This window comes from Babylonia areolata, chromosome 19 (assembly GCF_041734735.1).
Source record: "Babylonia areolata isolate BAREFJ2019XMU chromosome 19, ASM4173473v1, whole genome shotgun sequence".
Taxonomy (NCBI): Eukaryota; Metazoa; Mollusca; class Gastropoda; order Neogastropoda; family Buccinidae; genus Babylonia; species Babylonia areolata.
In genome coordinates this window covers 8004135-8021200 of record NC_134894.1, presented here as the reverse complement: position 1 = coordinate 8021200, position 17066 = coordinate 8004135, and positions in this window count along the sequence as shown.

Below are 17066 nucleotides of genomic sequence, written 5' to 3'. Positions count from 1 at the left end.
ACCCTCAGATTGACAGTCCAACGCGTTAACCACTTGGCTATTGCCGGCGCCCGTCAGTCAAAGGCCAAGCTCGTTCTAAGATCCATACTCTGCTGCCAGCGTGAGTAGAGCCGACAGATCGAGCTGCCCTTAGACACTGCACTCATCATTCGTTTCCTGTGTCATTCAGTCAAGCTTCAGTCACACAAACGCACAAACACACATCCGTCCAAACACCCCCCTACAGTCCGCTCCCCACGCCCCACCCTCCCTCCTCACACCTTCATATGTACATTTGATTCCACTCTTGTTGCCGTGGGTTCTTTTACACGACATGTACAGGACCTCATTTCATAATCTCATCTGGATGAAGAGCATGCAGAGCACCGCTTATGGACTAGTAGAGGGGGAGAAAGTTCTGGCAAGTATGAGATTTGATCCTGTATTCTTATACTGGCGGACGCATTACCACTAATCCATCACTCTGCAAGTAATGAAACGTTGTCTCATTATCTGTGGTCTCCCGTGCCCGACTTATATGATGGCCCTTTCGCCGACGAAAGCTATGCAAGTGAGTAGCCTTCTTTGACCGAGAGATCGGTTAACTTGGTAGTCATTATGATGGCCCTAGTTTTGATTTTCCCTTTCGTCCACTGATGCCTGTAGTAAATGTAATAACGCTACAGTCTTTTGAACCAGTGAAATATGTTGAGCCATGAACAGTATAAACTGACAGTCTCCTGCCGTGCAGTGGGAGAAATTATTGGCAATTATCATCACCAGTTTGGGTTCACAGACAGTGATGTCACAAATTTGTTCATTCCGAACAAAATCTACAAAGCTACTGAAAGTGATTAGTGAATTAACAGTTTCAGTTTCACTTTCTCAAGGAGGCGTCACTGCGTTCGGACAAATCCATACACGCTACACCACATCTGTTGAGCAGATGCCTGACCAGCAGCATAACCCAACGCGCTTAGTCAGGCCTTGGAGTGCATGCTTACGTATTTGTGTACTTATGAAAGTGGATTTCATTTTACGTAATTTCGCCAGAGGACAACACTCTCGTTGCCATGGGTTCTTTTTCAGTGCGCCAAGTGCGTGCTGCACACGGGACCTCGGTTTATCGTCTCATCCGAAAGACTAGACGCTCAGTTTGATTTTCCAGTCAGAATTAACAGAACATGACTTCGGGTCTCCACTAGGTTGTGCTGTTGTAGCTCCCTCGGGAGTGTGGCTGACTCAGATTTTGGCTAATATATTCAGTTAGATGTGGTGAAGTCAATCAAAGTGAAAAATATATAATCAATATGGTATACACAAAAAGTTGAATGTGCACGCACTGTGTGTGTGTGTGTGTGTGTGTTTTACATTTTCACATAATTATCAGTATCAGTAGCTCAAGGAGGCGTCACTGCGTTCGGACAAATCCATATATGCTACACCACATCTGCCAAGCAGATGCCTGACCCGCAGCGTAACCCAACGCGCTTGGTCAGGCCTTGAGAGAAAAAAAAGAATAAATAATTAAACAAATAAAGAAGGAAATGAATGCTCAAATATGAAAAAAAAAGATACTACTACTAATGATAATAATAATGACAAAAAAGAATAAAAAGACAATAATGATGATAAATAAGCAAATAGATATAATACATACACACACACACACACACACACACACACACACACACACACACATAACACTGATGGCTTTGTCGACTGAAAAAAAAGCATGTATGATGCTAAATTCAGGTGGTAACCCATCTAGCATACCCATTTTTAGATTACTTGGTGACGTCATTGATTATAAGCAGGTGGTGAAGTTTTTAGGTGTTTATCTTACTTCAAAGCTGACATGGAACATTCACTTTGATTACATCTTAACAAAGGCAAGGAAATGTATCAGTTTTATGAAAATTATAAGCAGCTTACCCTGGGGAATGAATACAAAAACATTGATTCATCTTTCCATGGCCCTTGTAAGATCTAAGATAGCATATGCACAAGAAATATTTCTTAGTGCACCTAATTATCTATTACAAAATATTCAAAATGTAGATTGTAAGGCTATCAAAATTGCCCTCGGAGTGCCCTCTCATGCATCCAGCCAGGAAACATACAAAACAGCCGGAATTCTTCCCTTAAAAGAACATCGTGAGTTAGCAACAGCAAAATTCGTTGTGAGATACACTTCAATGACAAAAAATTTCATAGCTGATGAACTGACTGTAAGCTCTGACATTGATTTTCCTAAAAGAGCTAAAGCCATTTCATCTCAAGAAACAGTTGCAACTTACGTTTCAAATTTGTTTAAAGAATCTGATGTTAACATGAAAGAATTAGCTGCAAAACCACATCATACTCCTGTGAATTCCTTTTTGGGAAATGTTGAAAGCAGATTTTTATATTAGTTATTCTGAAAAAAAGGAAGAAAACATCAATATCACGACAAGTTCTGCCAGAATTCATATAGCAGAAAAATATCAGAACCATCTCCATATATTTACAGATGGATCTGTTCTTGATGACAAAAATGCTGGTGCGGCCTTGTATATTTCTGCCTTTAAAGTTGAAAAATCTTACTTTATTGGAAAACATCTCTCCATATTCACGGCTGAGTTAATTGCTATTATACAAGCTCTGAACTACTTTGTGAGCCATCAAATAGTTTTCTTGAAAATAACATTCTTTGTTGATTCCAAATCAGTACTTTATGCTCTAGAATTATTTAGCCTTGAAACAAGACCTGACTTAGTTATTGAGGCAAATCATTTGGTACATTGTTTGAGGATTAAAGGGACTGAGGTCTTTTGTGTTGGGTGCCTTCTCATGTGGGCATTCATGGCAATGAAACTGCTGATAAAGCAGCTAAAAGAGGAGCACAAGATTAAGAAAAATCGACAGAAATACATGTCCGTCTTTCCGTAAAAGAGGCATACAGTTTGTTAGAAAAATCAGCATGGGGTCGATTTCATAACCGATGGGAGGAAAAGTTTTTAAAACATACAGGGACATTATTCCCCGAGAATATTATTAAAGAAAAGATACCGAATCCATCAGCTTGCTATACAAGATTAATAACCTCTACTTTCTTCCATATAAAACTTGATGCGCTGAGACAAAGTATAGTAAAAATGTTACATGCATCTGTGGTAAGCAGTTCAGCTTGCATCATTGTTTGTTTCACTGTCAGCAGTTACGTACCTTCTTGCCCAAGTATTTCAAAGAGAATTACTATTCTGCAGATGATTTTTGGAAAGTTATTTCTGATGAGGTTCTTATTGTCGAACTTTCACAGGCATTAGTCCATAGCCCTATTTCTACATTCCTTTAATGAACTTCAGAATTGTGTTAATGATTTCTTATTAATGTTATCATTGTTGAATTGTTATTGTTAATTATAATTGCATGTTAGTCATGCAATTTTGGTAGTTTTCTACCTTTTCTGTTTTATTCATCCCTCTCCCGTCCCACGCCCCCCCCCCCCCCCTCCCCCGTTTTTTTGTTTTTTTTGTTTGTTTGTTTTTGTTTGTTTTTTTGTTTTTTTTTGGGGGGGTTTCTTCTTTTTTTAATCGTGTAATATCCCTGATAGTGAAAAGACGCTAAATTAAAGAACGAACGATACATAACATATGCAACAACCATGCAGTTTCACAGGTATGAAAGCACAAATACAAACGTACACGAGCCCCGATACACACACACACACACACACACACACACACACACACACACACACACACACACACACACACAAGTATATATATGCGCACCCGTACGTTCCAATATTTCTTTGCTCCCGCATCACACGGACATGCATATTTTTGGTATTTGACTTTTCTGAGGATTTCCGATTTTCCTAGATGTAGGTCCCTCGTTGGTGTTAGGTTTCCGGCAAGTCTGTCAGCTCGATCATTTCCCTTAACACCTGCATGTCCCGGGCAGTATGACCATGTAAGTTATTGAATCTGAAAGTTGCGCATTGCCTCATGCTACTCTGGGCTTCCCATTCCACTTTCAATTTTCTTTCTGTCTCTCTCTTCTATACATGCCTATTATCACACAGGCTGAACACACTGTTGTGGTACCCCGACATTTTCAGAACAGCTTTTAACAAAATATGAATCTTTGATGAATAATGGCAGGACCATACTAGAACAGCCCCATTTCCAGTTAATTGATCCGACGTATTTATCTGCTTGGGATACTTGACAGACCAGGGAACGGTGAAGCCGACAATACTTTGTTAGTGAGCATGGCGAAGATTCCTTTCTCTATCACATACCGCTCTCTTGTTTCCAAGATCAGCTGTCTCAGACAATTACAATGCGTCCATCCACAGACACTCATGATTATCTCACCAGAGGTCGTTATCGTAGGTGTCTGTGGTTTGTCTCACTGAGATGGGCAGGATCAACACACGTCTTGCAAATATTTGTTTGATTTCTTCCTGTCAGAGACCAGGATCAGGGACACGGCACCAGAAAAAAAAAAAAACACCTGCTGGGAATGCTGGCATGAAATCAGTGGGAGGAGAGATGGAGGTTACAGGGTGTTCGGGGTCGAGGTGGTGGCTATCGAAGAATTCGCTATGCCTTACAGACAGTGAAGGGAGAGAAGTTGTGACAGACAGATGACAAGCTCTGAACGAATTCAGAGCAGAGTGAAAGAAGTGTGCGATCCGTCGTCCATCGATTATTTTTTCAACAAACAGAAGGGCAGGTCCACACAGGAATCATTCGATTTTCTTATCCCGCCTTACACCCACTACACAGAAAAAAGTGTTACTGTTGCACATAGGTTTGCATATATCACAAACATAATTGAAGATATCCACTGAAGCATTTTCTTTCAACTAAAATGACACCCTTCCTGGGTTTTTTTTTTTTTTCAAATCAGCTAAACTACTTCCCTTTACACTAAACAGCCACAACCATTCCCTAATTTTCCCTTCAGTACACTCCTTCATGACTACAGGCTTTTCTCGGAGCTAACGAAATTTATTTTAAGAGGGTAAAGGAGTAAGCACAATGTTCTCGATTACATCCGGCCCTCTGCACAAAGAAAGTCATATACTTATCGAGCCTCTCTGGTATTACCTACACACCTGCTGTCATCCGAGTCTACTTCTGGTTCTGTTCTCGTTATTCCCTGTTTTCAGTGCATTTGGTCATTTATTGATTCCCACCTTTCCGTGAAATTACTAATCTCGCTCCTCCTTCCCCTTTCCACTGCTGTTGAGTTCATCTACCAAACCATACACTTCATCCCAGTCAGTCATTCCATTACACCCAATCTCTGAATCCAACCCCCTCAGTCCCACTCACTCCTTCTTTATTTACCTTTCCCTCCCACAGCCTTTCCTTTGACCATTCCAAGACATTCACATCTTCACATCCCATACCTATTCCTTCGACTTTTCCGTCCCCAAAGCCTCCATTTTCCCTTTCCTGTTCATTCCTGATCTTATTGCCATTCGACTCTGTCCCATCTCAATGTCAGTCTCTCGAAACGCACATCCATTTCCTCCAACTCAACTCATTTTGCGTTTCTGTTAAAATTCATAACCCCAATGTCAACACTCCCATTCTTCGTTACATTCTGATTCTGTCATTTATTGCACCAGTATCTACTACTAAACCTACGTACTTTCCATGCATCGTCATTATTCTCCGAACTTTTCCCATGCAATATCATCCATTCTCTATTTCTGAGTCCCACCGCCTTCACATTCACATTCGCTCAGCAAATTCACACACGTTTATTATGAAAATAACCTTCCCCTCTTCATTCCCAATCTCCCCCTCATGTCTTCCCTATGCCCATTTTTAGCAGCTCCTGTCTCTCATTACTTCCTATTCTCAGTCTCTATGTGCATTCTTCATTTTTTAGTCCCTTTTTTCTCGTTTTCGTTTTTCTCTCTATTCCATTCCCTGCTCATTCCATTCATTTTTTGTTTTATTACCAGCTATCCTTTTTCTATCCTCCGTCTTTCCATAATCCCTTACACACACGTTCTCATCCTATCTTTAACGTTTCCTACACTTTTTTTTCTTTATTTATTCCAAACTCTCACATCCCCTTCACTCCCTTTTTTACGTTTCTTTGTTTTGCATTCCTCTGGGGTTCCCATGGACAGGGTATAGCCATCATCAGACCATTCTTCCAGTTTATATCCTTTTTCTCTGGTTTTTTTTTTATGATTTGCTATGCTGTTTCCTTTTTCTTTGGCCAAAACGGTTTTCTTTCCTTCGCCTGTGGAGATACTCGGAAGGGGGAGGGGAGGCAATTTCAGTTATACACAATATATCCCCATCTTCTGGAAATTAAATCCTGGACATTTCCTGTTTCCTATCGCTGTCCGTCTCTCTCTCCCTCTCTCTCTCTCTCTCTCTCTCTGTCTGTCTCTCTCTGACATATATAATGTAGTTTTATGTAGTGTAGACCCTGTTTCAGGGCGGGGACTGGATGAAAAAAAAGCGCGCCATACCCTCGATAATAAAGAATGTGTCTTGTCTTGTCTCTCTCTCATTCTATCATCTGTTCCTTATTTTCTGCCCTGCTGGTCCATTCATCTTATATTTTCCTCTAGAAAGTCTTTGAATTTCCGCCCTATTTTTTTCTGGAATTGATAATTGTACATTATTGTTGTATTTGTTCTTGTGCCCGTAGCGTGTCAATTGTCCATTTGTTTGTATGCCTTCTATAATAATTATGTAATTCTGTGTATTATATATAGATGTGTTTGTTGTGTTCAGACGAAAAACTGACGGGATGGTTAATGTCAGAAGCATGTTGTAAATCAGTGTGCACAAATATGCTTGTAAGGATGCCCAGTTTTCTTTTCCCCGTTCATTTCTTTTCAGAATCAACATTTTTGACATTTTTGATGATGACGATGATAAAAAGAAGAAGAGGGATGATGATGATGATGATGATGATGATGATGATGATAACAAGAATAATGAAATAATAATAATGATGACAATTATGATGATAATAATGATAAGAAGAAGAATTTCTTCCTGTTACTCTCCACCCCCCACCCTTCCACCCCACCCCCCCCCCCACACCCACCCCAGCCACCCTTGTCCCTGATTTTCCATGACCATTCCTCATCAGAGTAAAAAAAAAAAAAGAAAAAAAAAAGAAACGTTTCCGTTCTGCATTCAGTTCAAGCCCACACTTTCCTTCTCCATTCACAGCTCTCACCAGACTATCCCAGTGCCTGTATGTATAGATCCAATTCTTCCTTTTTATTATCTTTCCCACAAAACCCAGCACTTCCGACTCATGCTCTTTTACCCTCTCTCTTGCCACGATTTCCGCCATTTTCCATTCCACTATTCAGTTCCAACTAACTCCTTCTGTCCACCTGCCAACCTTTTCCCTGAGACGGTTTCCTATTCGTTAGTTTGGCGAGGATCTTGCAAGACACGCGCTAGGATCGAGCAGGGTTTTTGTTGTTGTTTGTTTGGTTGTTGTTTTTTTTGTTGTTGTTTTTTTCCCCACCTCGCGGAGCAAGAGTGGCGAGGTTCTCGCTTGTGAAGATAGCCTTCAGAGCAAAATATTTGTTGCTGCGAGGTAAATCTCACTGCTCTTAAAATACATGGATAGCGCATGCCTTCTTTGAGCCCCATTTGATAACTGAAGCCAGCGGAAGTGTTCAATCAGCCATGTTGCTTCTCGAGCGCGAAGCGGTGACTTCATATGTGTAGCCGAACGCTCAGCTGGCTTCACGGCAAGCTTTCACTTGCTCGCGGCGTTAGTTAAGCTGACATTCTTGTGTTGTTTCTCCACTGCAAGTTTGCGTCACGTGTCACTGCACTGTTCTCCTGTAATAACTTTGGTAGATAAACCATTGGCAGATTTCAATCAAGACACAACATTTGGCTTGTCGTGGGGGCAAGCATAACACGATTTCATCGAAGATACACAGTTACAGTTCAGAAACTACCACCAGTTAGCAGACGACTTGTCAACAGACTGATGGCCGGATACGAGAAACAATATGGCGTCCAGTTGGCTTCAGCTTTTCTGGCCAATGAGCTATCCATGTATTTTTATATAACAGTGGGTAAATCTACTACCTAACTCGCGCCCGTTTCTTTGCGCATGTTCTTCGTAAGTCTCGCCCCCACCAGTCGCTTTCTCGCCACGAGCACTGAGCGAGCGTGCTCGCGAATAAGAAACACGTCTCAAGTTTCCATCCCAGTCCTTATCAATTTTCATTCAGTCTTCCAGCTCCAGCGCTTTCCTTTTTCGCTACCCCCAGCCATATTCGTCTTATTTACTCTGATATGTTTTAATGTGTTTCCTTATTTGTTTTTTCAGGTTTCATTCTTTTATACACAAACCAAGGGGATATCGAGCGCAATAGCCGAATGGTTAAAGCGTTGGTCTTTCAATCTGAGGGTCCCGGGTTCGAATCTCGGTGGCGCCTGGTGGGTAAAGGGTCGAGATTTTTCTGATCTCCCAGGTCAACATATGTGCAGACCTGCCAGTGCCTGATTGCCCTTCGTGTGTATACGCACGTAGAATATCAAATACGCACGTTAAAGATCCTGTAATCCATGTCAGCGTTCGTTGGGTTATGGAAACAAGAACATACCCAAAATGCACACCCCGAAAACGGAGTATGGCTGCCAACATGGCTGGGTAGATAAACAAAACGGTCAAACAAGTAACATGTTAATTGTTACATGTTTGTCTGAGCGTGTATGTGTGTGTGCCTGAAATCTGATTGAATGACACAGGAAACGAAACGAATGATAAGCGCCCAATGGCAGCCGCAGCCGTCAGTCGGCTCTACCCAGGTAGGCAGCCTGTTGTGTAAATGACTGTGTAAAGCGCTTTGAGCTTGGTCTTCCACCAACGGTAGTTTCAGTTTCAGTTTCAGTAGCTCAAGGACACGTCACTGCGTTCGGACAAATCCATCTACGCTACACCACATCTGCCAAGCAGATGCCTGACCAGCAGCCTAACCATATAATTACTGTTATCATTAGTCATTATTATTATTATTTCAAATATGGCAGCTGTCTCGAAAAGCTATTCAACATCACCGGCAACAAACAAACTAACAAACAAACAAACGACACGATTTGAGCGAGAACGAGAGTGACACTCCGTGACAAGCGATTTTTCATGAAAAAAACATCGGCTCGATGAAATGCAACGATGCGCACAGACCCCCTGGAAGCTATAACCAGTTTTCTTGACATCGAGAAGTGCCGAGCTTGTGCCGGCTACGTCCGATTCTAATTACACTGACCTGAGCACATCACTTCACATCACATCGCACCACCTCTCTCTCTCTCTCTCTCTCTCTCTCTCTCTCTCTCACACACACACACACACACACACACACAGAAACACGCGCACGCACTCATTCACACTCGCAAACAAAACCGCACTCGCGCACACACACTGTGACACACGCACGCACACATACACCCCCCTGCTCCCCCCCCTCCCCCCCCCACACACACACACATGTGCGCGCGGCACACACACACATACACACACACACATACACACACGCGCAAGGACACATTTGCACGCACAAGTACACGTGTATGCTGGCGTCGTACACCCACACATACGCGCGTGCACACACACACACACACACACACACACACACACACACGCACACATAGCCCGGCCACACGCGCGCGGGAGCACCAGTGTTCTCAGTGCATTAAAAGTGCAAAACTCTTTGAATAGCTAATTATTAATTGGAAAAATAGTCCTGATAATCGACATAAATGCATCTACAAGAAGCATCCATAAGGCTGGCTGAAAAGAAAGAAAAATCACTATTTTGCCTATGACAGTATGTGATCTTCTTCTTCTCCTGCGTTTCCCAGGTCACTGATGCTGTCAGATGGTCATTCCGGTGGGCAGCACGAAGTCCGCTGTCCTCCGCCAGTGCAGCAGGTGGTCCCCAGAGCTTCTCTTGGAGTTCCACCACATAGGGCCAGGTTTCCTTCCTCAGTGCACCAAAAGGTTGGCCAGAACTGTAGAAAGTGCTCGGGTGTCTGCGAACCTGTGCCGCATGGGCATTCATCAGTTGTATGTGATCAATATTCACACTCTTGTGGCATCAATTCAGAGGTTTGGGATCTTTAAGGAGAAAGAACTATCGTTTTCCCCGTCCTAGGAAGAAAAACAGTCTGAAGATCTGTTCCACGTGAAATAAAGAAATCCGTTGCCATCGCCGTCTCAGTGTAAACTATCCTAGCAATGCAAATAACGGGGTGCTGAATTGTAAAAGAGTGGACGAGTAGAAAAGAGCACTCAAAGAACACACGCAAGTAGGCGCACACACAAACACACGCATGCACGCACGTATGCACAAACATAACGCTCGCGCACGTGCGCGCACTGGCACATACGGAAACACAGAAAACACTCGCCAAGCACACGGATACATTATTACTTCGTTACACACAAGCAACTCGTAGAAAACTTGTGCCCATAATGAAAGGTAAATCGGGCGAAAAAGAAAAATAGCAAACAACAACAACAAACAAGACATGAAATAAAAACACTGTCAGATCTGTTCAGTTCCTCAGGACAAAGAAGAAATATTATGAGCACGCACGACGCAATGCAAGGCACCGTATTGTAAACAAACAAACAAAAAAACAGACAACAAAAAACAACAACAACAACAACACCAAAAAACAACAACAACAACAAAAAACAAAGCAAAAACAAACAAACCAACTAACCAACAAACAAAAACCTAAAAAAAAAATCGATCATTTATGTCATCTTGCAGTCTGTCATGTTATCGATTATCTTGGAAAAGAAAGGGGAGAAAAAAATTGAAGAATAGGAGGGAGGGCGGGAAGGTCTACCACGCTTTAAGAGGAGGGAGGGTGAGGGGTGAAAAGTATGGAAGGGGTTGGGGCTGGAGAGAGAAAGATAGAAGAGTGTGGTGTCCTTATTGTGACAAGTTTATGTGCGACGCGTGTTTTGCGTAAGAGAGCGTGGAAGTACGCGGCAAAGAGCTCAGCAATACGGGGTGACGAGAACGGAAGTTTGAACAAGTGGCTCACAAGTGGAGAGAGAGAAAAAGAGCGATTGTTGAACAGATTTCTGAACCAATGGGTAGCCCGGGAAGGGATGAGCGGATGAGAAGAGAAGGAGGAAGAAAATGGGTGGAAGGGATGCTGAAAAGATGGGAAAAAAAAGAGAGTCTGTTAGAAGCAACAAACACCAGCAACCTCAATAATCATATGAAAAAAAATGAGAATACACTGAATGGAGGTTGCATTTCTCTGTACACGCTTTGATGAGAGAGGGGGTGGGGGCATCTTAAAAGAACAGCCTGAGGATGTAGGAAAGTTCTTTCCCCTTTTCTTACTTCCACTTTATTATATTTTATTCCAAAGAAAAGTTTAGACTGACTCACGTTTTAGTATTTTATTATTTGATTGTATGTATAGTTCGATACACTTTTTCGGTTGATGACCGACGGGTTTGCTTGCTGTGACGACGGCTGTATTGATTTTTCTTCTTCTTTTTTTTTCTTCTTTTCTTTCCTTACGAATTACCACGCAAAAAGGAAGTGCTGGAGCAAACAATCTCTGCGTATTCATGTTCGTCATAAATATTGGTTGCTATATCTACACTAGATTTAAAAGTTGGCTTTGTATGCACAAATATACCAACACACACACACATACATACTCTTGAAACTGAAATATAGAGAAAAAAAAATCTTTTTGAGACACTAATGCAAAAGTTAGCATTTTCTTCGCATTTAGTCGTCTGTATGTGTCAATGGGCTGGTGTTAGTACAATATATTCGTATACTGATTTTTGTTTTACCCCAAAGTATAACGTGCAAAGATAACTTAATCGTAGGCTGCTATTGTATTCCTTTTTTCTTCTTTTTTTTTTTTTTTTTTTTTTTTTTTTTGCGACATATTCTCCATTTCATGATATCTCTAGCATTGACAGGCCAGTCATCATTTGTTGAACAGAGCAAGTGTAACACTTAATCATCTAATGTTGCTGAAGGCTCAGCTACGCTGGACTGGCCATGTCAACAGAATGCACGCCAGTCGCATTCCCTGACAATTGATTTACGGTCAGTTCAAGGAAGGCTCACACAGACAGGGAAGGCCTAAAATTGAGATATAAGTACAACTCTGAAGACCTACCTTAAATGGAGCGGCAGTTAGGCATGCGAGCTTGAAGCCTCTGCAGCTAGTTAGGGGAACAGTGTGGAGGCTACTCATTTCCAGAGTCGCAACTCCCTTTGAAGAGGATCGACTCGCTCTTGCAAAGAAACAGACGTTATTCAGGAGGAGGGTGGCAGAATGGTTAAGACGCTAATCTACCAATACAGAGAGTCCCTGAAGATCTGGGTTTGAATCTCGCTCTCGCCCTCTCTCCCAAGTTTGACTGGAAATGGAAAATCAAACTGAGTGTCTAGTCATTCAGACGAGACGATAAACCGAGGTCCCATGTGCGGCATGCACTCGGCGCACTGAAAAAGAAATCCATAGCAACGAAAGTGGTGTCCTCTGGCAAAATTCGGTAGCGGGTTCCACAGTACACAAATATATATATATATATATATATGCATGCATGCACTCAAGGCCTGACTAAGCACGCTGGGTTATGCTGCTGGACAGATATGTCCCTAGCAGATGTGGTGTAGCGTATATGAATTTGTCAAAACGCAATGACGCCTCTTTGAGAAACTGAAAGTGAAACTGAAAGATGTCCTTCAGCAGCGTCCGTCCTGCTCCAGACACCAATCGCTGTGACACCTGCGAGCACCTGTGTGCTTCCGGTCTACTGCCAAGCCACTTGTGTTCACATCGTTGAAATTACGTCATTTTCGAATACGATAGAATGACTTATTCATTCGTATATATATATATATATATACGAGTGTGTGACCGTTTCCACCCCGATGTTTAGGCAGCCATACTTCATTTAGGGAAATATTGAACAATTTCATTTCCCCCTCTAATCCCACTCTTTTATTATTTTTTTTTCAAACATCTTTGCAAAGCCATTTTTCAAAGTGACTGAAGAGTTGTTCAACTGCACTCGTTCTCTTTCACTACTCTGTCATCCATTCTCTCTGTCTCTATCTGTCAGTCTGTCTCTTAGCTTCTCTCTCTCTCTCTCTCTCTCTCTCTCTCTCTCTCTCTCTCATAAATATTGACAGCCCAGATTTCATGCGGTTGAATTTATGTGTGCGTGTGTGTATGTTCCATATTTCTTCCCCTCTCATCACACACACACACACACACACACACACACACACACACACACACACACACACACGCGCGCGCGCGCGCGTCATTTCAAACAAATTGACGGTATCATGCCTGTGTGCCAACTGCAAAGACAACCCAACATCGCCTCGGGAGCCCTGTGCAGTCTATCTGCCTCTCAAAACAAAACGGGCACGACTGAATTAATTGTGTTTTCATCAGTTCACTTTCATGTTGAATGAACTATCACACCCATCGAAATAATATCTATTGCACTTGATGTCAATAGTTGATTAAGCGATTAAATCAGTATCCCTATTGAACATGATAATTATAGTCAGGCCACATAATTCTTTTCTCAAATCAACTACACCAGAATAGAATGTTGGATGAAATGAAGGGTGACGTGGAAAAGACACCATTTAGTGAGAGACCGTATCGATACGAAAGATGTGCAAACCAATCTAGAAACAAGAGAGGCAAGGCCTTCAAGACTCACTTGTGATAAATTAAGTCCCCTAGCATTAATTACAGAGTAATTTCCCTTCTTTACTATCTGCACCAAAACGTTTGCAAAATAAATAAAACTTCCATGCTTAGCAAAAGAAGTTCCTGTTTGAACAAAAAATGATAATAATGACTGCTCTTGTTGTTGGGTCAGAATATCAGATCAAAGTGCCAAGTTTAGAGAATACAAAAAAATATAAAAATAACGGTAAATGCAGTTTGCATATAATTAGGCTTCTTTTTTGTTCCCATCCCAGACGTGCAATATTGTTTTAAATTATTTTTCCTATTTTTATGCCCGTAATTTGGTGTCAACTGACAAAGTATTTGCAGATAAAATGGCAATGTTAAAGTTTACCACGGACACACAGACACACGGACACACACACACACACACACACACACACACAGACAACCAAACACGGGGTTAAAACATAGACTCACTTTGTTTACACAAGTGAGTCAAATAAGGAAAGAAGGAAAAAGTATTTAAAAAAAAAACAAAAAAACAACCACCACCTCCAATGACGCTTTTTTGTTGTTGTTGTTGAGAATTCATTGTGTTGTTGTTTGTTACGTGACGAAATATAGGACTAGTTATGTAAGAATGTATGTGTGCGTTTGTGGGGGTAGCGGGGGGATGGGGTGGGGTGCGTGTGTCGCGGAAGCTGCGATACGTGTGTGTGTGTGTGTGTGTGTGTGTGTGTGTGTGATGGGGAATGTAGATTTTGTGTGTGTGTGTGTGTGATGGGGAATGTAGATTGTGTGTGTGTGTGTGTGTGTGTGTGTGTGTGTTTACACTTCTTTATATATTGTTACTCATATTATTCATATCATTTGTCTTTATTTACTTTTAGTTATCTATCTATCTTTTTCGTTGTTGTTGTTGTTGCTGCTGTTATCTGTTATCTTAATTATCAATTCATTAATTCAGTTACTCCTCTATTCATCTGTTGTTTTCTTTTATAGATCTTATTTCACTTCGTTTCTTTACAATGTCCTTCAAGGCCTGACTAAGCGCGTTGGGTTACTCTGCTTGTCAGACATCGTCTTGGCAGATGCTGTGTAGCGTATATGGATTTGTCCAAACGCGGTGACGCCTCCTTGAGATCAGTACTGAACTGAAGTACGTGAATTGTATACGTGCATACATATAAATATTTGCTTGCATACATACATAACACACACACACACACACACACACACACACACACAAACGCACGCATGCACGCGTAATCACACATATACACACAAAAACGCACAAATCTGTGTGTTTACGTCTTGTCCAAAACATAATTAATCATGTCTATTTATTTCGAAATCTATTTCTGTTTGCCAACATCCCCCTCATAAACCATACCCGTGTTCTGATCCCCGGACTTTGTTGCCATGGAAACGTAATTTTAGCCTGGTTTATGTCGTTTTCGGGTTTCCATGGAGACGCATAATAAAGCGAAGGTGGTAAAGACATATTTGCAAGGCGAATTTCCCATTAGTTGGCAAAATGAACTCCCGTCTTTCCGTCTCTTTCTCTTTTGTCTCTGTTTCTCTCTGTGTGTGTCTCCCCATGTCTCTGTCTCTTTCTGTGTCTGTCCCTGTCCTCTCTCTCTCTCTCTCTCTCTCTGTATATATATATATATATATATATATATATATATATATATATATATATACGTGTGTGTGTGTGTGTGTGTGTGTGTGTGTATATGTCTTTGCGTGTATGTATGCTTGCTGGCGTACGGTCAGTTATATGAGTGCGTAGTGCGTATGTGTATTGCACTGGCACACTGAATACTACGGTCGACAGTCGTGATAACTGCCATTCAACACTTTTGGCCTTTCTTTATTCTGCAAAAAAAAAAAAAAAAATCACTGAGAGGTGAGGGGGTGGGGGTAGGGGTACGGGTGAAGGGGCGAGGGGGAGGGGGCGAGGGGTTTGGTGGGGGAGGGTGGAGTCAAGAAACGGCGATTCTCGATGCTGCAGAGAAGTCAGATCCCTTTCTGGTCTGGATCAACGGGAAGTAACACTTATGAGAATTAAATTGAAGTGATTATGTCCCTTCGCAAAGATTTCGAATCGTGCGATACATTTGCAGCATGTGTGATTCGGGACACATCACCCGACTCTGTTGAAGACACATGCGGTTTAATCAAGAGACTGAATGGAGGCCTAAACTGCGTGGGACAAATCTGATATGGGTGTGTGTGTGTTGGGGGGGGGGAGGGGGGGGGGGGGGCGGGTATTTCTGTCATGATACAACAGTATCCATCAATAAAGAGTCCCCCCCCACCCCCACCCAACCGCTTTACCGACAGGTCTTCGCGTTTACTTTGCTTATGTTACTCGCAGGGTTTGTGCGCGAGATAAAATATGGTCTTCGATTTTTTTTCTTCTCATATACAATATTTTGAAAGAGAATTTTGTTTCTGAGAGACAAATTGTTTCAAACCCAAATATCTGTCAACGATATTTTCAGGTTAAAAAACAAAACAAAACCAAAAATACTTAATGGTCTCATTCATACTCAATAATGCAATTCAATTCAGTTCAAAAGCTCTTTATTAAACCACGTGGAAATTAATTTATGTAAACTCAGGCTCGTTACAACCAAACAGACGCCAATGACACGAGCCTACAAAAATAGCCTGCTGTGTTTCCAATGAGCCTGCGCAGCGCCACCTGCAAGGGCCTTCATCTCTGTCTCTGCCTCTCCCCCTCTCTCTCCAGAAGCAAATTAAAAGCACCCAGTTATCAAATTCATGGCGCAAATGCGTTCGATATCATTGCAGAAGATGATATTCTGAATGCTGACTAACCTAACGACCCATCGTGATTTCAACAATACGAAAGGAAGTATCTCAAAAGTAAATAAGAAGGTTGACAAGCCCTGTTCTTGAATATTCCTAGTTTCCGCTGGTGAATGAGTTTCAGTTTCAGTTCAGTATCAGTAGCTCAAGGAGGCGTCACTGCGTTCGGACAAATTCATATACGCTACACCACATCTGCCAAGCAGATGCCTGACCAGGAGCGTAACCCAACGCGCTTAGTCAGGCCTTGAGAAAAAAAAGGTGAATAAATAATAGATAAGCGTACATAAATAAGTAAATAAATGATAAATGATAATTATAATATAAAAAAGGGGTAGTAGTAATAATAATAATAATACTAATGGTGAATGAATGAAGCTTGGTTGCATTTAAAACATTTGTTGTTGTTGCTCCAAACATCACTGACAAGGCGAACAGCATATTCATAATGGAAATGACTCAGGAATCCAACAAAAACAAACGTAATTGTTTTAAACATTCAGACACATTTTTTTTTTAAGT